Here is a 25,147-nt window from a genome sequence, read left to right on the forward strand (position 1 = left end):
TGTAATGTATGTATACGAATGTTGCACTATTGATCCCACCTAATGCAAATGAGTATGAATGAATGATTGTATGCCATAAATCAACACTTGATTGTATGCTTTTGAAAATGTACATTGTGATTGTGATTGTGGCTTGTTGAATGGATCGGGGGTTACGTTCCAACACACTAACTGGGATCGGATGTCACGTACCGACATACATATTAGAATGGGTGTCACGTTCTGACACACTAACTTGGATCAGGTACCACGTTCTGGTGCACTAACAGTTTGGGTATGGGTTCCATAAGAGGACCAATGAATTGTCGTTACTACTTGTTAAAGAGAATAATGGAATTGCAAGTTGTTCATGATTGATAATCGATATATGTGTTATATTCTGTATATGCATGTTTACTGTGTTGTAACTGTTGTATATGTTTCATTTACTGGAATAGCCGCGTGATCCTACCAGTACACTGTGATTATGTACTGATATTGCACTTGCTCTTTCTTTGTTGAGTACATGACATCTTTATGTGGCTACTAATAGACCTCGTTTAGGAGATCAGTGATCTGTCGAATTCAAGGGTGAGCCAGTTCTTCCAGGTGGCCATGAGTTCTCTTTTTGCTCAGTCCCTTTTATTCGGACTTAGATTAGCACTCTAGATGATCAGTTGTTTAAGCTTTCGGGGTTGTACCCCTTTTTCTTTCTTATGGTTCTTTGTTAGACTTTTGGTACATTAACTTTCAGGTTCTAGGGAATATTTCCTTAATGCTTTAATAGTCGTTTTTAGAATTTTGGAGTTTATGGGAACTCTACTTTATTTCTTACATTTAAACTTGCTTCCGTATATTTAAATGTGTAGTTCTTGAGTTAGCTAATTAGTATTAATAGTTCTCCCACCGGAGGGTTAGTGTGGGTGACAATCACGATGGTCTGGGTCGTGACAAAGTTGGTATCAGAGCCCTAGGTTCGTTGATCTAGATGTACCAAAATAAGTCTAGTAGAGTCTTGCGGAACGGTACAGAGACGTATGTACTTTTCTTCAAGAGGTTATAGGACTGTAAGAAATCTCTCTGTTTTCTCTTGTCTCATTTCGTGTTATAACTTGATTCCAATTAGTATTTGGCGATCCCAATTGGTATTTAATCTCCTTCACTTATTTGTCCGCAAATAGTTAACACTAGGTTTAACGGTGTCAGGCCCGCATCTCCCATCAACGATCCAGCTGAGGAATCCACAACGAGATGTCGCAGTCGAGGCAGGGGTAGAGGACGAGCAAGGGGTAGAGGCCGAGGAAGGGTAGCACCTGCTAGGGGTGGAGCTCCGGTTGAGAATGCTCCCAGAAATGAGAATCCTCTTTCGCATCATGAAGAGTTATAGGAGAATCTTGAGGTGGAGAATAATGAGGATGTTGGACAAGAGGAAGAGGTGCATGCTGAGACTATAAGTATTCCTCCATTAGAATCAGTGTTAGCTCAACAGATTATGTCGTTTCTGAAAGAATTGGTTGGTTCTGGAATTCTTCCTGCAGTTCAAGCAACTCAAACTCTCGCCAATCCCCCTATTGCTATTATTGTTCCCTAGGTGGGTGGAACTGTAGGTACTGATGCCTTTTTCTGTCCTTTGTTGGGTCCGGTAATGACTGGGAATGAACATAAAATGTTGACCAAACTTCTGAAATTGAAGCCTCTAGTATTCCATGGTTCTGATAGTGATGATGTAACGACCCTAAAAATGAACTAGTGAAACTAGAGCCTCAACATGTGAGTTTGGAGTTGAGAACTTGATGAAATGATGAGAAATGACTGTGACGTCCGGAAACTAGTTATTTGAACTAGTGAGTTGTAAGGGTCAACTTTAAATGGTCATATCTTTTAGCTCAAAATGAATTAGGTGGACTTTTACCTATCCAATTAAAGGTCTCTGAGTCCTCTTTCCAACGCCATCGAGTTTGCCCAATTCTGACTTTGGAGTAAAAATTTATGCCCGAAATAGTGAAGCACTGTCTAAAAGGACGAGTTTAGACGGGTTTAGTGAACACTTTTAAGTTTAACTTTGTGGGTCCTTAATTCTTTTCCTAAGTTGAGTTCCTATTATTCTTTGCCTTTCCTAGCAATTATAAAGCCCTTTTTTTTTTTACCAAAATTCTTCCATTTAAATCACTCCAATTAGGGAAAAAAAAAAAAAACCCTCCCTTTTTGAAAAAGGTTCTCTCTAGAACCCCATGAAAGCTCAAGGTGAAAGATGGAGCTAGGGTGGATGGTGGCTACTGATTTCTTCTCCAATTTCGTTTGGTTCTTGAAGATTAAGGTATGGACACTCTTCATCTTTGATTCCTTCTTCAATCAAAGAGTCAATCCAAAAGATTTCAAAAGTTGTTCAAAAACTCAAAATCCTAATTTCGATTCTAGCATGGGTTCTTGCATTAAATGATTTTTAATGATGATTTATGTTATTATTGATGTTTATTGATGGTTTTAAGAAAGAAAATTCCATGAACCCATGTCTTTGCAAGTTTCCTAAAGTTGGCTTATGATGTGGAGTTATTGTTTATGATTGAATGATGATAGAATTATGCTTAAATTGAGTTGAATAGTTGATTTCTATTATTATCTATGCTTATCTATTGTGAATTATTTGAGAGTTGAGGGATGGTGATTGTGGCTTTGGAAAAGGGTAAGTTTGCCTAACTTCATTGTTAATGTAGAATTGATATGGAAGTGTGATAGATTGATGTGTGATCCACTTATGGTGGAGGTGTCTACTTATGAAATGTATTATGATTATGGCCTTGAAGGCATTATATGAGGAATTGAAGTGTTGACATGATATCATATATGTGAATGTGATGCAATATTCTAATTGGAATTATGTATAACTTTAAAATGAGATGAGGGATATATATATATATATATATATATATATATATATGTGTAAATGTATGCATTTTGGGCAGCACCTTTGAAGGACAGCTGCCCAAGGGATAAACATCACTTATTTGACTATATATTTTCACCCCTCCTTTAGTAATTTCGTTTTCCTTAAGCCTTAGAACCTTAGAAACTTATCTAAATAGATTGTTCTTCAAAATCACAAGAGAAAACTTGGTTCTTTTGGCTGGAATTCGAGACACACATTTTTTTTGGTAAGTGACAAAATCTGTTTCTGAGCTGGGTAGTGTTTGGTATTTTATGCATATCTCTCGATCTAGAACTTAGTTTGCAATGAACAAATATGATTTAGAAATCTAACTCGTATACCTACAACTCTTATGTTTATGTAAAACGCTAATTTAACTGTTATGGATACGAAATATGGGACGCAACATAGGGAAAGTTCTGCCCAGATTTCGGAAATGAAATCCTACATGTTCAGCTGTAGTGTTTTGAATATATCTTTTTGTACAAAATGTATTTTGGGGTGATTCTTGTTTGTTTGCAACCTTAAGAGATGTAGTTACATCTTTCATGAAGGTGATAAAGTCTAATTTTACCGTTTTCCTGTTCAAATCTAACTTGCGACTTGGGGTACCAGGCTGGACAGATTCACTGTTTTGGGAGCATAGTTGTATTTGTACATGCTAGACTTACTTGCGATGATGATCCTGTTTTACCTCGACATTACTGAGCTAATAGAAGTTAAATAAGTTATGTAATTATATTTTTAAGGTTATATATACTCGTGTACAAGCTGAGAACCTTGATACGTTGGTTGGGCTACGGTTTGAATTCTTGATGTTTTGTCGGACTGTTTCTATGCTAAAGCCCTAGGTTTGTGTATAAACTTGTACTTGTACTCTTATTATTTTCTTGTATATTTGAAGGGTTATCTTGATACCTTGGTTACTTTCGTCACTTGGCATTGTCATGTTGGTATCCTTTAAGGCATTAAAGATGCTTGTATAACTCACCCACTTGTACGGATTGTTTGATCACCTAGCACTCTTGTTGGGACCTTGTCTTTCTTGTTACTGTGACTTTGTCACGCTTGGCATGCCTCTTGATTCGGATCACTTGCCATCTTGACTCTGGATTTTTAGTCCGTCTTATGAATGGAAGTTGTCCATTTTAAGTACGAACTAGAAAGCCATTTTTAATATGGTTCTTGGTTCTCTTGATTATTGGGCTTTGACCCTTCTTGATACAGGGCGTTGACCCTTCTTGATACTTGTTTGTGCTTGGTGCGACGACATGATGTATATATATTGGGTGAGTCTTGTTATTGAATCTCTTGGAAATTGGTGCTATGAGCATTCTTGACACTTGGATCTTTAAGTGTAGAACTTGATGCCCTTAATGTGATCTCTAGTTACTTGATAGGTTCTACGCCGTGTAGGTAGTAGTATGAGATGCTATCTACATATGGCACGAGTAGCCTTTGAAGGTGCTAAAGTGAGTTCTCTAAGTCTATATGACTAAAGTGTGAAGTCCCTTAAATGCAGGAATGTGTCCTAAATGACTTTAAAGAAGGATGTTGACTTATTGTCTAAATGATTTGTTGAATGAATAATTTATGTTAATGAAGTGAGCTACTTGGTATGTTACCTTGAAGCATGATGGTTCTTGTCTATAGTAGCCTTGAGGAACACTTAGGTGTGTATGAAGAGGTTGTATGGGCGGCCATTTCATGTCTCACTCAAGTGTGTCTTAGGGTAACTTTAGATAAGGGTCCTTGGATGATGAAATGAGTTACATGGTGAAAATGTTGAGTATGTCTATAATGTGGTTAATGTCTTATATGTTGGTTATGTTTTATAATATGTCTAATATGTCAATGTTCATGAAGTTTTACTAAAATGGCATAAGGCATGACTTTCAACCAAATGTCCTTTTTAACATGTTTTTGCATGGTTTCCATACTTAGTACTTAATTGTGCTAACCCCTTTCTTTCCCTTTTTGGACTAAAGTGTAGGGATTTGGAGATGATGACATGTCATTGCTATTGGATATGTTTCTAAGTGTTGAAGATAAAGACTTGGTGAATCCTCATATATTCGAGGACAATACCCAATATGTTCTTTTATGCCTTTTTAGTATTGTTTAAGTTGTGTATGGGATTAGTCCCGAATTTTGTACTCTAAAGTATTAGATGGTTTTGAGACATCATGTATAAAGTCTAGAAAGTCTTTCGCTTGCTATTTTTTTTTATGAAATGTTTTCTTGGTAAAGAACGTTTTTAATTCCTTATGGTTTTAGTGTCTAGTCGATGAATGAATGCTAAGAGGCTTGTATTAGACCTCTTCGAGGTCGAGTACGCCGGTTACGACTAGGAGGTGCTCTCGGGTCGTGACAGAGGATGCCTATGAGTTCATCTTAGATTGTTATGAGAGACTGCATAAGTTAGGTATTGTCCATCAGCATGGAGTAGAGTTTGTGGCTTTTCAGCTTCAAGTTGAGGTTAAGCAATGGTGGAGAGCTTATGTAGAATGCAGATCTTCAGTTTTACCCCCACTCACTTGGACCCAGTTTCATACTCTATTTTTAGAGAAGTATGTTCCCTGGACTTTGAGAGATCGTAAAAAGGATAAGTTCATGGCATTGGAGCAAGGTGGTGTGTATGTGGCTGCTTATGAGGCTAAGTGTTTTGTCTAGATATGCTATGCAATTGGTGACTACTGAGGAATAGAGGATCCGTCTATTCATCAAAGGACTGAACTCTGAGTTACAGGTATTGTGTGTGCACATGACTTCTGCAGGGAAAAACTTTAATGAGGTAACATATTTTGTGAAAAAAGTGGAAGTAGTGAGGCGCGATGGGCAGGCTAAGGCTTTGGCCAAGAGCACAAGTAACTTCCAAGGTTCTTACTCCAGAGGTTCATGGAGGCCGACACTTGCAGCCCATCCAATTTAGTCCGCTATGCCCGCTTCTACAGATAATTACTCTGGAACTGCACCTCATAATTTGATTCAGGATAGCTAGGGAGCTGTACCTTCGGCGGGCAGCATGCCATCTTTTGATCGCACTTGCTATAATTGTGGAGAACCTGGGCATATGAGGATATATTGTCCCCAACCGCACATGTTGGATTCTGTGCCGCAGTAGACTAGAGCAGTGGTATCCGCGGAAAATGGTAATAACGATCGAGGACATCCACAAGGTGGGCGAAGAGGAAATCAGCGAGGCCTTGAAGGTCAGGGAAATGATAACATATACAGAGATACAACACAGCCAGACAGGGAAATCTCCCATCAAGATGACATGGATCAGTGCTATGCCTTTCCAAGCAAGAGCGAGGCAGAGTCTTCTGATGCAGTGATCACATGCACTATTCTTGTCTTTGACTGGATGGCTAATGTGTTATTTGATTCGGGTTCTACTTATTCTTATGTGTCCGTTCAGTTTGCCTTAGGATTTGATATGATTTGTGATATACTTGATGCCCCCATCCATGTTTTTACCCCAGTTGGAGAGTTTGTCATAGTCAATTATGTCTATCGTGTTTGTTCTATCTTGTTTATGCATTTTCAGACTTTGGCTGATTTGGTGATTTTGGATATGACTGACTTTGACATAATCTTAGGCATGGCTTGGTTGTCCCCCTATTATGATGTGCTTAATTGTAGTACTAAGTCTGTGACTCTAGAAATTCCAAGTAGGGAAAAGTTAGAGTTGGAAGGGGTGTATAAGCCTAAGCTAGCTAAGATCATATCCTCTATTCGGGCTAGGAAACTGGTGGGGCAGGGTTGTTTGTCATATTTGGCTCATATTCAGAATGTTGAGGTTCAGTCTCCCTCTATTGAGTATATTCCTGTGGTGTCAGAATTTAGAGAAGTGTTTCCTACGGATTTGCCTGGTATGCCTCCGAATAGAGATATAGATATCTGCATAGATTTAGAACCTGGCACACACCCCATTTTCATTTTTCCATATCGCATGGCCCCGGTAGAGTTGAGAGAGCTCAAGGCTCAAATCCAAGAACTTCTTGATAAATGTTTTATCTCTCCTAGTGTTTTCCCGTGGGGTGCCTCTGTCTTGTTTGTTAAGAAAAAAAGACGGTAGTATGAGGATGTGTATAGACAATCGACAATTGAATACGATCACCATTCGGAATAGTTATCCATTACCTCAGATATATGATCCGTTTGACCAGTTGCAGGGTGCATCTATTTTCTCTAAGATTGATTCAACTTCTGGTTACCATAAGTTAAAAATTAGGCCTGAGGACATACCAAAAACGACATTTAAGGCATGCTATAGGCACTTTGAGTTTCTAGTTATGTCATTTAGGTTGACAAATGGGCCTGCAACTTTCATGAGTTTGATGAATGGTGTGTTCAAGCCATTTCTTGATTCGTTTATTATAGTACTTATTGATGACATATTGGTTTATTCAAAAAGTGAAGAAGAGCATGCCGACCATCTTTGTATTCTTCTGGGTGTTCTTGGGAAACAAAAGTTGTATGCAAAATTTTCTAAGTGTGAATTTCGATTGACTTCTATTGTTTTTTTGGGGCATGTAATTTCGAAGAAAGGGGTAATGGTAGATCCCTAAAAGATTGAAGCGGNTTATGTCATTTAGGTTGACAAATGCGCCTGCAACTTTCATGAGTTTGATGAATGGTGTGTTCAAGCCATTTCTTGATTCGTTTGTTATAGTACTTATTGATGACATATTGGTTTATTTAAAAAGTGAAGAAGAGCATGCCGACCATCTTTGTATTCTTCTGGGTGTTCTTGGGAAACAAAAGTTGTATGCAAAATTTTCTAAGTGTGAATTTCGATTGACTTCTATTGTTTTTTTGGGGCATGTAATTTCGAAGAAAGGGGTAATGGTAGATCCCTAAAAGATTGAAGCGGTAAGAATTGGGTTCGGCTTAGCTCTGTGACTAAAGTTAGGAGTTTTGTGGGGTTCGCTAGCTACTATCATCGATTTGTGAAGAACTTTGCTTTTATTGCCACTCATCTGACAAGATTGACCAAAAAAGAGGTAACCTTTGAATGGACTGAAAAGTGTGAAGAAAGCTTTCAAAAGCTCAAGACTCTCTTGACCACAACACTTATTCTAGCACTACCGGTGAAAGGTAAGGACTTTATTGTTTACTGTGATGCTTCACATTCGGGTTTGGGTGATGTGTTAATGCAAGATAAGAATGTTATAGCTTATGCATATCGACAATTAAAGGTGTATGAGAGGAATTACCCCACACACGATTTAGAGTTAGCAGCGGTAATATTTGCTCTTAAGATCTGGCGACATTATCTTTATGGTGTCAAGTGTGAGGTGTTTATTGATTATCGTAGTCTGCAGCATGTATTCACTAAAAAGGATGAGACAGAGAAGGTGGATTGAGTTACTTAAAGATTATGATGTCACCATTCAATACCATTCGGATAAGGCTAATGTGGTGGCAGATGCCTTGAGTCGAAAGGTGGTAAGTATGGGTAGTCTAGCTTGTTTGAGTGTAACCAAGAGACCTTTGGATACAGAGATTCAGACCTTGGAGTCTAAGTTCATGCAACTGGCATCTTAGAGAAATGTGGGGTGTTAGCTAGCATTGAGGTGAGGGCCATATTCATTGATGAGATAAGGCCAAACAGTTTGAGGCTGGAGATGTGAATCCTTTAGGGGTTGATTTAGTGAAGGATGCTCAAGACAAAGTGAAAAGTATTCAAGCTAACCTTTTAGCAGCCCGGAGTAGACATAAAAAGTATGAAGACCATAAGGTAAGAGATATGAAATTCCAAACTGGTGAGAATGTTCTTCTTAAAGTGTCACCTATGAAATTGGTGATGAAATTTGGCAAGAAGGGCAAGAAGTCAACACTTATAAATTGTTGACAAAATTTAATTTTAGCAATGTATAAATTTATAAATGTTGACTTAATAATTTGTAAACACAATCTACCAAATCAAACCAAAATATTAAAAAAAGGAGAAGAAAAATTAGTAAGTCACCATAAATGAAGCCTCAAATAGTCAAAAAAATAAATAAATTCTGATGACTCCAAAGTTGTCCTCTAGTATATTTCCATGTATATATATATCCCTCATATTTTATTTTTTTTCTCTCAACACCATCAAATTTTCTTCTAAATTTTAGTCGTGACAACACTTGATAAACATGAAGAAGCTATGGTTATCATTGTTGGTGGTGGGCCTGGTGGTCTTGCTACATCTGCATGTCTAAATAAATTATGTATACCAAATCTCATTCTTGAAAAAGACGATTGTTACTCTCCTATGTGGAAAAAATATTCTTATGATAGAGTTCATCTTCATTTAGCTAAACAATTTTGTCAACTTCCTTATATTCCTTTTCCTTCTTCTTCACCTACTTATATACCAAAAAACCTATTCATTTAATATTTGGATGATTATGTTACTCATTTTAATATCACCCCTTTTTACAAAAGAAATGTTGAATTTGCTAAATTTGATGAATTTACTAAAAAAAGGAATGTTAAGGTTAGAAATGGTAATTCTGATGAAATGGAAGAGTATTTTTGTAAATTTCTTGTTGTAGCTACTGGTGAAGCTAGTTACTGTCACGACCTGAGTCTACACCCTGGACGTGGCCGGCACTCAAGAACCATTGTTGGTCCCCAAGCGAACCCTCATCCTGGCTGACTACAAGTGAAAGACTAACTTAAGCATGCAAAAGCTTAAAACTGAATAAAATTCAATAAACTCAACTTTTCAAAACTTTAACTCAAATGAACAAATTAGAATAGAAATAATATATTTAAGTTGCCATAAAATAGGCAATTTAAGTCTTTAAAATATTTAATAAAATAAATGAATAATACAGACTTCTCAACTATACTGACTATCTATGAAGCCTCTAACTGATAAAGATGAAAGTCGGGACAAGACCCACGCCATCCTGACTAAACTGAAAAGTAAATGAAATCCTCCGGAAACAAGGAGACTTACCATAACTAACTCAAACTTTCGGATGTATCAACGAAGCTCCTGTTGGTGATCCTGAATATATGTGTCTGCATCATGAAAAGATACAGGCCAAATGGCTCAGTACGTGGAATGTACGAGCATGTAAGAGAAATTCTAAAGCATAACATAAGCTTGAAATGTGATATAAAGGAAACATACTTACCTCTTCTCAAACTTAATCAACTCAAGGAATACTCAATGACAAGATACTCAACTCAAAGATATGATATTCGACTCTGGGTACTGAACTCTGGACACTCAACTCAAAGATATGTTATTCGACTCTAGGTACTCAACTCAATATGACTGAACTCATTTCAATATAAAGCAATTTAAAATAAGTGCAATATGAAGAAACAAGCTGTTTAAAAACATGTTCTAAACTCTGTGTGTATGCAAGGATACAACATAACTCTGAAATGTATGTAAAAATACAAATAATTTGATGTACATAAAAATACAAAATATTGTTGTGGGAGTTTCTCTAACCAACAACCATCACATAAGAGCTATTGTGATAATACAACGATCTTCCTCACGCTGCCAACACATCCTATACCTTGCCAAGGGCATATGACCTGAACTACTAAGTGGATCCACTAGTCTATGCGAAAGTGATTCATCTAAAAAGTATGACCCTTTTCTACCATGATGGCTACATGGTTTATGGGGGTTGTGAGTTATCTGAACTCTCCCCCATATCGGTGCTCAATACTACTTCCAAAATATACTAGCTCTTTATGTTTTAAAAACATACTTCTTTCTGTGATTTGAGATTAGTGCTCAAAAAACTTAGCTCAAAAGCTATCTTGGAAATCTCAATTTCCTCTCTTACTTCATTTAGAAAGTGATTACTCTTTTCTGAAAACTAGCTCGAAGGCTCTTTGAAAATCTTAGTTTCCGTTCTTATTTAAATGTGAAAACATTTTAAATCTCTTTGGGAATACTTAGTCCCCATATACTTTTGAAGAAATGAACTTCAACTTTACTCTTCACTGAACTTAAAACTTAAGTCTTAAAACAAAGTTAAAACCTTTGTAAAAGACTTCTTAAAATATGGTCCATGCCGAATTATGGACATGAACGACTCAATACAAGATTTTCAATAACCATAGATAGAACTCAAATACTTGGAACTCAAGAACTTCAATGATACTACTCATTTTCAAGAATGCTCAACTCAGAGTTCATGCAGAATTATGAGAATGAACTACTCAACTCAATAACTCAAAGATACTTCTCATCTCAAGAATGTTCGACTTATAATATTCATGCAGAATTATGAGCATGAAATATTCAACTCAAGAACTTAAAGATACTTCTCAAAAGGGATTTAGGAACTCAACACTTAAAGGCTTAGAACTTGAAGATACCACTTCTTTGAAGGATGATCAACTTACAAAGTTCATGCGAAATTATGGGTATGAAACAACTCAACTCGATAGTCTACATAACTATATGGAACTGATGTATATGACTCTTCTCATTCTCTGAATTATTTCCTCAAAACTTAGTTCAAATTGATAGTTGATCTCAAAGGATTCACAATTAAACTCAAAGGCTTTCTTGTACTCTACTCTTAATTCTCTCTTGAATGTGAATTATGAATTCAAGAGTTATAGTTCATAATAAGAAAGATCTCATGAATACATTATTCTCACTCTCATACTCACTTGCTCGAGTCTTGAAACAAGTTATTAGAATTTGTAGAAGACTCCTCAAAAAGACAAAAAGGGATTTTCTGAAAAATGTTTGAAAGAACTCTCAAGACTTGACTCTCAACTCTACCTTCAATGTGATTTGAATTCAAGGTTGTGATTTGTGATAGGAAAGGTCTCATGATGTTTAGGAATGATTTTAGATAGCTAAACATGAGAAAAGTCTGAAAGTCAATATCTGAAGGTGGGTCCGTGACGCGGAGAAACATTAAATTTTGGTTTCGATTTTGAGGCAGAACACTCTGTGTCAGCTCCGCGAAACAGAAATTCCCAAATCTGAGAAGTGGCTGCGCGACGCGGAGGGGGTTTCAAATTTCGACCGACGAAATTTCTTCTTCGTTTCTTAACCCTAATTCGCCTATATTCGATTCTTTTTCTCAATCTCTCTTTAGATTTAGATACCCATCACATGTACACTAGAATCTAACTCTAACCCCTCTATAAATCGACACATTAACCTCAAGAACTCCTCAATCTCAGTCCAATTCAAGAACGAAAGCAAATTCATGAATACATAACAAGAACATCAAAGCTTCAACTTTTAGAACGAATTTAAAACTGAAATTAACATGATTGGTGTGTGGGTGAACAAACCCAACAATATGGAAGCTTACATACCTGAAAGAATTATCTTTTTGAAGCAACTTGAAGGAAAACCTTTGAAGAAGAACCCTAGCCTTAGTGTTTCTTGAATTTCTTGAGCGTAGAATCCTTGGAGTGAATGAGAGGGTTTAGATTTAAGAAAACTGATTTTCTACACGTATTTAGATGACCTCCTAAGGGTTTTTAGGACTAAAATACCCTTTAAGAAAATAATTAAAACAAGCTAGGAGTCGGAAAGATCTTTCACCAGGCAGTGAGGTCCGTGTTGGCTCCGCGTCGCGGAGCTGCTGCCAGGTTTGCGCGTAGTTAGTAAATCAGTCATAACATTTTACTTAGAGCTCGGAATTGAGCAAGCTCAGTGGCGTTGGAAAGAGGACTCAAAGGGCTTTAATTTTCTATCTTGTACCTCACCTAACTCGTCTTGTACTTGGAGTTATGGTTGTTTGAAATTGACCCAAAACTTAAGAAAAACTTAGGAATGACTTGAATGAACTCTCTTCTTCTTGGAACTCAAGGTGCTACATATAGTGACCTTAACATTTAAGAAATTTTTAATTCCTTGGTAAAATATCACTCACTACGAAGAATGGTTCAAGTCTTAACTCAAAAAATTTCTGAGTGTTACAGTTACCCTTTTATCCATGATGTCCCTGGATTGGCAAGTTTCACTGGAGATGCTTTTCATTCTACTCAATACAAAAATGGTGAGAAGTATAAGGGCAAAAATGTCCTAGTTGTTGGTTGTGGAAATTCAGGCATGGAAATTGCACTTGATCTTGCTAATAATGGTGCTAATACTTCCATCATTGTTCGAAGCCTGGTAATCAATTAATTTTATTTTAAATATTTTTTGTTATATCATTCTTCTGTCCTAAAATTTAAAATTCTAAATTTCTAATCGTGCGTCTGTATGTTACAGATGCACTTGATATCAAGAGAAATGGGATATATTTTGGGGTTGATGTTGTTGAAGTACTATGTTGCATATACAGTGGTGGATACTATAATGGTGATGTTAAGTAAGTTGATGTACGGAGATATAAGCAAATATTATGATGTGAAAAGGCCAGAGGAAGGACCATTTGCTTGTAAAATAAAGTATGGGAAGTACCTGTTTTTGATGTGGGGACTTATCAAAAGATCAAGTCCGGTGAAATTCAAGTAACATAAACTGTTTGACTCGCGGAATTCAAACCATATCTGATTCATGTGATTAAAAATAAATGATGGTGACAGGTGTTACCTGCAATGAAAAGCATAAGAGGAAATGATGTTATGTTGGAAAATGGTATGATGTTGTGTTGGAAAATGGTAAAATTCATCAATTTGATGGTATTGTTTTTCCTACTGGCTTCAAGAGAACTACTCACAACTGGCTTCAGGTGAGTAACCTTTTTTTTTGTTTTTTGTATTCTAATAGTAATAATATTAAATTGTCTTCTTTGTTGTGTGATTTTCTTCTGTTTTCTAATTTTGTTTTTGAAGAAAAAGATAATAAGTTCAGATGATTCTAAATTTTTTTTTGCATTCTATATGTGTTTATTGTGTAGGGAGATGATTATCTGCTGAATGAAGATGGATTACCAAAGCCAGAATTTCCACAACATTGGAAGGGGAAGAATGGACTCTATTGTGTGGGATTATCAAGAAGAGGACTTTATGGGATTGCATTTGATGCCCAAAACATAGCCACACATATCAACTCTCTGCTTTCTAAATAATTATATATTGCTTTTGTTGAGTGAAAGTTTTTAGAGTCTTAGACATGAAGGAATGTGAATGTTGGTTAGTTAAATTAAATTATGACATTTAATTCTTTTTTATGCAATGTAATGTGAGTGAGAGAATTTAAGATTAGTAGTAATCTTAGTGTTGAATTTTGAGTATCGACTCAGGTTTAAACTTCAATTGAAAATTAGTCAATTTAGTATTAATTGTTAAATCTTTAAAATTTGTAAAAAAATTATTACTAACTATTATAATATGTAATTCAATTTAATAATTAATCCCTATAATTTTTCTGAATATTTTTGTGATGAATATTAATATGAATTCATCTTTACTTTAAATTAAATTAAATCAAATTTACAATAAAGTAATTTAGGAGTTCAGGCGGTCAACAACATGAATCCCAAAAAGTTGTCTTTGTGTAATTTATAGACACAAGATTGAAATTTATCACACATATTAATATGTCACCCCAACCAAAATTGCAATAACTTAATAGGATGCGAGATCTAAAGTCAACTATTTTTTTAAAAAAGAGATCTTATGTTTATGTAATCATTTATATATTCTAATAGTTAATTGTAAATTTGATAGTTAATTCTCTTTTTTTCAATTGATAGTATAATAAAAAAAAAGTGCAATAATTCATAGGACTGAAATAGTTGTATATAAATTATTACACGTTACACAATACCACAAATGTTTATCTAGAAGTAGTAGAAATATTTAAAAAATAGCATTAAGACATCACCTAGTATGTCAATTGGAGTATAATTTTTATTTTGTATAATATTTTGTATTACCTTTAATTATAAAAATAGGTCTAACTCATCAATATTGTAGTGATTGTTATGCTTCATAAGACATTCAAAGTTAGATAATGTCTTTTTAAATTTAATTATTCAATAATATAATTGGTTTGGGCTTGAAATGTCTAAGAAGACACCTAAAAAAAATTGATAACAATCTTAGAAAGTCAATATTAAAACGTGATTGAATCAAATTGAAATGAATTAAACAAATTAAGGAGTAGAAATTAGCTATAAATATAATTACCTACAACTTTTAATTATAATTACATCAGTTGTATTTTAACAAATAATAAAATTTTAAAAATATTGCATAATGATTAGTAAAAGATTGAGTACAAACTAAAAATTTCAATTAATATGAACAATAAATATGTAATTATTTAAATATTGTATATATTAACATTGAAAAATTATTGCATAGGAATTGCCTAATGCAATTTATATCTTCGATGTAAATTGCAGCAGGCTATTACATGTGAGGGTTTTCCTAGTGCGCAAAATTGATTGAAAAGTATACAACTCGTACTTAATGCCTAGGTGAGGTGAAAGTACAACTCTCTCAATTTTGTTGCCTTCTTCAAGCTTAACCATCTACGCAGTTAATTAATGACCACAAGCTCATTTGGTCTTAAAACCAAAATAAAAAAAGTTGTTATATATGTCAAAATGTATAAGCCAAAAGAAAAAATAGTTAGATTTGTTCTTGTGCTCTTATATCGTACCGTTTAAATTCATCCTTAGGTAACGATAAAAAGACACATTGTATGCAGAAGCGGAGATAAGATTTCATGTCAGTGGGTTCTAAATTTTTAAAAAGAACAACGATCTTAACCTAAAGTAACAATCATCAAATTAACGAACAAATACAAGTATTTAATTTACTAAAAACGAATAAGGAACCAAATAAGGAAAAAAATGAAAAGGGAGACACAAGAATATACACCGGAGGCCAGATGTTGAATAGCAGCAATTAGATCAACAATAAAAGTTAGAACCATAATTTTTGGAGAAAATTTTTCTTTGAATGTGAGTAGAAATCAATAGTCAGATATTGTAGTTTCAGAGTACGATACAAATACTATTTTTTTTTCATTTAACAATTGTTTTTTTTTTTAATATTAACCCAAAATTGTGTGACTATCGNACAAGAATATACACCGGAGGCCAGATGTTGGATAGCAGCAATTAGATCAACAATAAAAGTTAGAACCATAATTTTTGGAGAAAAAAAATTGAGTTAAATTTTTTGAATGCGAGTAGAAATCAATAGTCAGATATTGTAGTTTCAGAGTACGATATAAATACTATTTTTTTTTCATTTAACAATTGTTTTTTTTTTTAATATTAACCCAAAATTGTGTGACTATCGAGATTCGAACCCCTAGACCACGGGGGTGAATGATCTCGATGGGTGCTCAATGACCACTGGACCAAACGCTTCAGTGTGTTTATGAGTTCGCAGGAAATATATAGATACATTGTACTTCATATTTTAATATAAATATAGTCTACGGAAAAGTCAGTTGGTTCGGCCAAACCCCCTTCCGCTACAGTTGCTCCGCCCCTGACTTTGTCTACTTTTAATTGTCATAGCTTCTTTTTTCAAAGTCAAATTATAAAGACATTGACTAAATAAATTATGTATACCAAATCTCATTCTTCAAAAAGAAGATTGTTACTCTCCTATTTGGAAAATATATTCTTATGATAGAGTTCATCTTCATTTACCTAAACGATTTTGTCAACTTCCTTATATTCCTTTTCCTTCTTCTTCACCTACTTATATACCAAAAAAAGCTATTCATTCAATACTTGGATGACTATGTTACTCATTTAGGGTGTGTTTGGTATGAAGGAAACAACATTTTCTACTCACCAACCAAACATAAGAAAATAAGTCAAAAATCAACTTGTTTTCCAGGAAAACATTTTTTAGGAAAACATTTTCCATGAAAAACATTTTCCTTCATACCAAACACACCCTTAATATCACCCCTTTTTATAATAGAAATGTTGAATTTGCTAAATTTGATGAATTTTCTAAAAAAAGGAATGTTAAGGTTAGAAATGGTAATTCAGATGAAATGGAAGAGTATTTTTGTAAATTTCTTGTTGTAGCTACTGGTGAAGCTAGTTACCCTTTTATCCCTGATGTCCCTGGATTGGCAAGTTTCACTGGAGATGCTTTTCATTCTACTCAATACATAAATGGTGAGAAGTTTAAGGGTAAAAATGTCTTGGTTGTTGATTGTGGAAATTCAGGCATGGAAATTGCACTTGATCTGCTAATAATGGTGCTAATACTTCAATCATTGTTCGAAGCTTGGTAATCAATTAGTTTTATTTTAAATATTTTTCGTTATATCAGTTTTTTGTCCTAAAATTTAGAACTCAAATGCGTCTGACGTTACAGATGCACTTGATATCAAGAGAAATGGGATATTTGGGGATAATGTTGTTGAAGTACAAAGTTGCATACACAGTGGTAGACACTATAATGGTGATGTTAAGTAAGTTGATGTATGGAGATATAAGCAAGTATTATGGGGTGAAAAGGCCAGAGGAAGGACCATTTGCTTGTAAAATTATGGGAAGTACCCTGTTTTTGATGTGGGGACTTATCGAAAGATCAAGTCCGGTGAAATTCAGGTAACATAAACTGTTTGACTCTCGAAATTCGAATAGTAATTAAAGTCTAATAGTAATTAGTACTAATTACTCTACCGTTTCTTATCCTTTTAATTTACGTTCTTTTCTGCAAATATAACATTCCGACTATATAAATATATGTGCAGTTCAGCATAGGCACGAGGAGAAAATGAGTAAATATCAATTCTCTAGCAAAATAAAATAAAATAGAAATGTTAAATTTGTGTTTAATTTGATATACTCAATTGTCAACGCAATATGTTTCTCTAATGTCTATTTGTTGTGTTTGATTTATGCAGACTAATTTTGAGAAGCACATGCTTTGCTGGAGTTAATATCTCAAAAGGTCAATCAACTTTGAAAAATTATTTAGCAAAGTCATTAAACTTTGTTTTATATCAATAAAATCACTCAACTTAGNTCTATTTGTTGTGTTTGATTTATGCAGACTAATTTTGAGAAGCACATGTTTTGCTGGAGTTAATATCTCAAAAGGTCACTCAACTTTGAAAAAATAGCAAAATCATTAAACTTTGTTTTATATCAATAAAATCACTCAACTTAGAACTTTATATCAATAAAATCACTCAACTAAATTTATTATTAATTTTTTTTTATGTCATGTTCATTATTAAAATAATAATAAACAAATGTCTCAAAATTAATACTTCATTATAATTAATTTAAATACGTACCCAAAAAAAGAATAATAATTAATCTAAATGATTTTATTTATGTAAAGAAAATCCTATTATCTATGTAAATCAACTACTGTAATTTGTTATAATTTTTTAGATATTATTTAGAAGGAAAAATTAGGAGTAGTTAAAATACTAAAAAATAATCCATCAATGTGTGGACTTTCCGTAATAATCCATTTTTGTTGGATGGATTTGTTGTAATCAGAGTCCGTAACAGTAAGTTGGATTACGACTCTGATTTTACGTTTTGTAATGAAAAAGCAAGGGCTTAATTTGTTTTTAATTACTTTTTTATCTTTAAAACACAAATTTAAAAGTAAAATTAGCATGATATAAAAAATAATGTTGTCATGTCAAATTTATTTTAATAATAAATTTAGTTGGATGATTTTATTGATATAAAAACTTAAGATGAGTGATTTTATTGATACAAAATAAAATTCAATGACTTTATTAGATAGTTTTTCAAAGTTGAATGACTTTTAAGAAATTAACTCTGCTTTGCTGGTAGCATATTTGATTTACTCATTTTATATTATTGTATTTGATCAGTGTAACTATTTATGCAAATATTTTCGTATACCAATAACCTTATGAAGAGCTTTGCTGGTAGCATGTATTTGTCACTAAATTTACCTCTTTATGATATATATATATTTTACTATATAAGAAGAGGGAATAAGTATTCACCACAAGTCAACATGTGTTCCAATAAAAAGAGGAAATAACCAATATATTTATAAAAAAAATGACATATAAAATAAAATGGAGAGAGTATTGGTTTTTCAAAATGGAAAAGGACAAAACACATATAAAATTAAAAGACATATAAAAAAAATTTGATTTAACTCTCAAACATAAAAAGTAACATATGTTATTAAAAACTTTAATAACAAGTACTATAATTTACAATAAATAATAACTTAAAATATTTACAAGACAACAAAAAAAACACTAATTTTTGTACTACTTTTGTCACATAAATTAGGATTGTGATGATTTTAAATTTTTAATTTTGGTTATACATTATAAAATAGCCGAAAAATTGAATGATATAGTTTTTTAAAAAATAACCGAATGAATCGTCCTACCGATAACTCTAATGTTACTTCTACTCTATTTATTTTTACTTAAATTTAGAAAGATATGCTTCATTTCTACCATCAATCTTATCGCTACATTTATTTGCTATTTAAAATTGAAATTAAAAAGACAAATGACAAATAAGTTTCTATATTAGCTCACTTATGAGCAAAATATATTATAACAATCTTTACTAATTTTATAACAATACATAAACTATACTCCCTCCGTCCCATATTAGATGGGCACTTCCAATTTTATACGGTAATTAAGAAATCATTAATACATTGGAAGACTTCACCATTTTGCCCTTTGTTTATATCAATGCACATTGAAATGAGTTACAAAAAATACACATACAATATAGGAATGGTCATTTTAATTGTAGGGGTAAAATGAAAAAGAATTAATTAATTCTATCCTAATTTAATAAGTGCTCAAATAATATGAAAAATATATTTTTAGTAAGATTCTCATCTAATATGGGACGGAGAGAGTAACAATATAACTTTATTAATGTTGGGCCCGGACAACGCCCGAGCTTTCTTTACTAGTATATATATATATATATATAAAATCTATTGCAGATATATTTTTATATTAATTTGGATCAGTTTATTTTTTAACATCTTTTTCTTTTTTTGTGTCTCAATTTATTTCTAGACGAGAAATATTTACTATCCTCAAAATAATACTGCTACAAATACATATTCATATCATGTGATTGACATAAAATGTGACCATCTATCATGAAGGTGGTGATTCATATCGGCAATTATGAGATTTGACCTTTGAATTAAAGCCCTTGAATTGTGGGATTTAATTTGTTAAATTTAATTAACTTAAATTTATTAATAGCAGTTGACAGTAAAATGTATATCAATTCTTACTAATTTGCTGTCATCAGTTAATTTTGAATTGTTCTAGAGTAATTTCTCATATCTATTCTACATATATTAAATTAAAATCTTCTTCAACTATGCTTTATAAGTTGAAGGCACTCCTTTCACCTCCCAACACCAAGGAAAGTAAAAAGAAAGAAAGAAAAAAAAAATCTTTTATTTCTTAATAGTTTTTCATATGCCTAATAATTTAATCTTAAATGCCTTTATTATATATTATATATTTTTTTTATTAATGCAGTATAAAGTCACAGAGTCTAATTTATTATAACTATTATCAATAAATTATCGTAATTGCTTTTGTTTTATTTCTCAATAATTTTTCATGTGCCTAAAAATTTAATCTTAAATGTCTTATAATTATTATCAATAAATTTTCTTAATTGGTTTACTTTGTGGGTATGAGATTGTAATATTTTTTTCCTTTATTTTTTTTGCTGCATGTGTCTTATGGGGAGATTCTTTAAGCTAACAAACACATAGTTTATTCATAATCTCTTTCATTGTTTTATTTGTTAGTAGTATTTATAAAAAAAAAAAAAAAATCTTAATAGAAACATGTCTTTTAGCTAATATGAATGGATTAAAATATATTAAAGGGCTATTTTCTTGATAGAACCATGAACGACGTAAGCTAATATGAAGGGAGTCTATATTCCCTTTAACATAAAATTGATAAGTAATTACGCAAAATATAAATATAAATTTTCTTATTAAGATATAAATTTTATCAAAGATCATCTGTACTTTTTGAATATATCTAGTTTCCTCATTATTAAGTCTTAGGTAATGGGAAATTAGATTTATAAAATATAAAAATAAAAATTAAATGGATTAAAACATAAAATCTAATAGTTTTTATTTGTGGACTATAATATTCAAAAACATTTTTAATTTTTAAATATTATAAAGAAAAATAAAATTTAAAAAGGTATTTTTATATTACCGCGNATGAGTAAATATCAATTCTCTAGCAAAATCATAGTTGTAGAAGCTGCATATAAAATAAAATAGAAATGTTAAATTTGTGTTTAATTTGATATACTCAATTGTCAACGCAATATGTTTCTCTAATGTCTATTTGTTGTGTTTGATTTATGCAGACTAATTTTGAGAAGCACATGCTTTGCTCGTAGCATGTTTGATTTACTAATTTTATATTATTGTATTTGATCATAGTGTAACTATTTATGCAAATATTTTCGTATACCAATAACCTTATGAAGAGCTTTGCTGATAGCATGCATTTGTCACTAAATTTATCTCTTTACGATATATATATAATCTATTGCAGATATATTTTTATATTAATTTGGATCAGTTTATTCTTCAACATCTCTTTCTTTTTTTTGTGTCTCAATTTATTTCTAGACGAGAAATATTTACTATCCTCAAAATAATACTGCTACAAATACATAATCATATCATGTGATTGACATAAAATATGACCATCTATCATGAAGGTGGTGATTCATATCGGCAATTATGAGATTTGATCTTTGAATTAAGGGATAAGGGTTTGAAAAATATTCTAACTTTGGTCGAAGTTGTTGTTGCGATACTAAACTTTCATGATGATCTATTACCTCCCTAGATCACTACTTAATACCGTATTTTAAACATATATATTTGCCCACGTGGACATAAAAAATAATGCAAAATTATAAATAGTAATGTGTCCACGTGGACACATATATACCTTTAAAATACACTATTAAATAGTTTAGGGGATAAAAAATATGGTATTAAATAGTCTAGGGAGGTAATAGGTCCTCATGAAAGTTTAGTATCGCAACAGCAAATCAGACCAAAGTTAGTGTATTTTTCAGATCTTTATTCCTTGAATTAAAGCCCCTGAATTGTGGGATTTAATTTTTTAAATTTAATTTACTTAAATTTATTAATAGCAGTTGACAGTAAAATATATATACTTTCAATTCTTACTAATTGTTGTCATCAGTTAATTTTTGAATTGTTCTAGAGTAATTTCTCATATTTATTCTACATATATTAAATTAAAATCTTCTTCAAATGTGCTTTATAAGTTGAAGGCACCCCTTTCACCTCCCCACACCAAGGAAAGTAAAAAGAAAGAAAGAAAAAAAATACTTTTTTTATCTTTTATTTCTTAATAGTTTTTCATATGCCTAATAATTTAATCTTAAATGCCTTTATTATATATTATATATTTTTTTTATTAATGCAGTATAAAGTCACAGAGTCTAATTTATTATAACTATTATCAATAAATTATCGTAATTGCTTTTGTTTTATTTCTCAATAATTTTTCATGTGCCTAAAGATTTAATCTTAAATGTCTTATAATTATTATCAATAAATTATCTTAATTGGTTTACTTTGTGGGTATGAGATTGTAATATTTTTTTCCTTTATTTTTTTTGCTGCATGTGTCTTATGGGGAGATTCTTTAAGCTAACAAACACATAGTTTATTCATAATCTCTTTCATTGTTTTATTTGCTAGTACTATTTAGGAAAAAAAAAAAAAAATCTTAATAGAAACATGTCTTTTAGCTAATATGAATGGATTAAAATATATTAAAGGGCTATTTTCTTGATAGAACCATGAACGACGTAAGCTAATATGAAGGGAGTCTATATTCCCTTTAACATAAAATTGATAAGTAATTACGCAAAATATAAATATAAATTTTCTTATTAAGATATAAATTTTATCAAAGATCATCTGTACTTTTTGAATATATCTAGTTTCCTCATAATTAAGTCTTAGGTAATGGGAAATTAGATTTATAAAATATAAAAATAAAAATTAAATGGATTAAAACATAAAATCTAATAGTTTTTATTTGTGGACTATAATATTCAAAAACATTTTCAATTTTCAAATATTATAAAGAAAAATAAAATTTAAAAAGGTATTTTTATATTACCGCGCGAAGCGCGGATAAGTCTATGAGCTTATATTATAACATAAACATGTAATGATGTTACTCATGTTTTTTTTAGAAATAAATCCTTTTATAATGAAATCTTAGAAATATATAGAGAGAGAATAGAAGAAATAAAAATAAAAAAATCAACAAATAACCTTATATATACGTTAAGAAAAACGTTGTAATGTCTAAGTAACCATAAGACTTTTTTTTTTTTATCAAGTAAATATAAGAATTTGAAGTGGAATAGTAAAGAAGCACACTCAAGTAAAAATAAGAAATTTTCTAAAATAAAATATTCTATTTAAAAATATATAAATAACTTATACAGCTATACTCATATATTTAATTATAAAAAACAAAAACTATTTGTTTCATACATTCTGGTTTTAATCTAATGGGTCATAAAAAAAGAAATAAACTGGGTATGTAATCATAGATACACTTCATAGTATATGTACATATTTTTAAAAAATCTATCTAAATAGAAAGCTTATCAAGCTATTTTTTTGTATAGAATTTTTTAGTATAAAGGTTTAGATATTTGATATCAAAATGTGTATATATAATTGACTCATATTATTGGGATATTTTTTTGTTGGTGTATATGTATTTTATTATTAAAATAAAATACTAAGTGCATATGTTAGTGATATAAATGACTATTGGTTGTTGTAACTTATATGACCATTACTTCTTGTAACTAACTTTCATGGTCATTAGTGTCTTGTAACTCATACAACCATTAGTTCTTGTAACTCTCAAGGTCATTAGTTTCTTGTAACTCATATGACCATTAGTTCCTTGTAACTATATGACCATTAGTTTCTTGTAACTCATGTAACATCTACCCATTGATTATATGAAAGACTTCTTCACCTATAAATAGTGGTGTTTCTTCCTTTGTGAAGGATCCCAAGTAGAAGTGAAATAATGTAAGAAAAGATAAGAAGTTTATATTGAGGTTCGTGCATGTAGTGAAAGAGAGAGTTGAGACAGAAAATATTCTAAGTCTTCCACTATATTCACTATACAAAAGAGAGTATTATATGTTGAAGGAAAGTGTTCTTTTTATGGAGCTTTGGACTCTTCAACTAATCCGAATTTGTTTGAGTTGTACGACGTTGTTGGACTGTTGTATCCTGAAGGAGACAAGTCAAGAGTGATACTGCTGGAACGGTGTAGATTATGCCGTAGTGGGCTTGAATCTCCTTTAATATTGTAGTGATTGTTACGCTTTATAAGACATTCAAAGTTTAAGACAATGCCTTTTTAAATTTAATTATTCAATAATATAATTAGTTTGACTTGAAATGTCTAAGAAGACAATTAAAAAAAAATAGATAACAGTCTTAGAAAGCCAATATTAAAACGTGATTGATACAAATTTAAATGAATTAAACAAATTAAGAAGTAGAAATTAGCTATAAATATAATTACCTACAACTTTTAATTATAATTACATCAACTGTATTTTAACAAATAATAAAATTTTAAAAATATTGCATAATGATTAGTAAAAGATTGAGTACAAATTAAAATATTTAATTAATATTAACAATAAATATGTAATTATTTAAATATTGTATATATTAACATTGAAAATTTGTCACATAGGACTTGCCTAGTGCGGTTTATATCTCCTGTGTGATTTGCAAGCTATTACAAGTAGGGTATTTACTTAGTGCGCACAAAGTGTTCATTCGAAGGACAAAGACTGTGACAGATTATAGCTACCGCAGGTTATCATCCTTTGAATAATAAATGCTATGTCTTAAAAAATGTAATATAGAAATATCGATAATTAGTGATAAAGGTAAATTCAGAATTAAGTGTGAAATTATCTATTGATTTTGTTAAACATTAATACTTATATGTTTGTACTTAAAAGAAAGTATAAATTTAAATCTTAATATATTACGTTACTTAATATAATTTTTCCTCTCACAATCACTTATTAATTCTTCATAAATTTTATATAATTAAAATTTTCTTTATACAAAGTCATTAATCAAGATGTTTACTATAGAGATTCCGTAAAAATATTTTTAGCATTATTAATTCTACGCACTAACCTTTACTGGACAACCATAACAGTCAATTACCACCTCTTGATCCACTATGGCCATCGACATTTATAGTATAATAATAACTACTAT

At 31.7% G+C, this 25,147-nt stretch overlaps 1 protein-coding gene and 1 long non-coding RNA gene across 3 annotated transcripts in view; both read right to left on the reverse strand.

Annotated features, from left to right (window-relative positions):
• The window catches only part of LOC125871041 (piezo-type mechanosensitive ion channel homolog), a 320,324-nt gene that overhangs the window by 97,188 nt on the left and 197,989 nt on the right, over positions 1-25,147 (reverse strand). The window lies entirely within an intron of this gene.
• Positions 1-25,147, reverse strand: part of LOC125871094 (uncharacterized) — a 33,755-nt gene that overhangs the window by 6,150 nt on the left and 2,458 nt on the right. The window contains exon 2 of one of the 2 annotated variants that reach the window (XR_007446970.1): positions 9,156-9,258. The exons of the other annotated variant lie outside the window; for it this stretch is intronic. This is a non-coding gene — a long non-coding RNA (uncharacterized LOC125871094). Of the gene's footprint in view, positions 1-9,155; positions 9,259-25,147 lie in introns of those variants that run through there. 2 annotated transcript variants of the gene reach the window in all.

Source organism: Solanum stenotomum, chromosome 7, assembly GCF_019186545.1.
Source record: "Solanum stenotomum isolate F172 chromosome 7, ASM1918654v1, whole genome shotgun sequence".
NCBI lineage: Eukaryota > Viridiplantae > Streptophyta > Magnoliopsida > Solanales > Solanaceae > Solanum > Solanum stenotomum.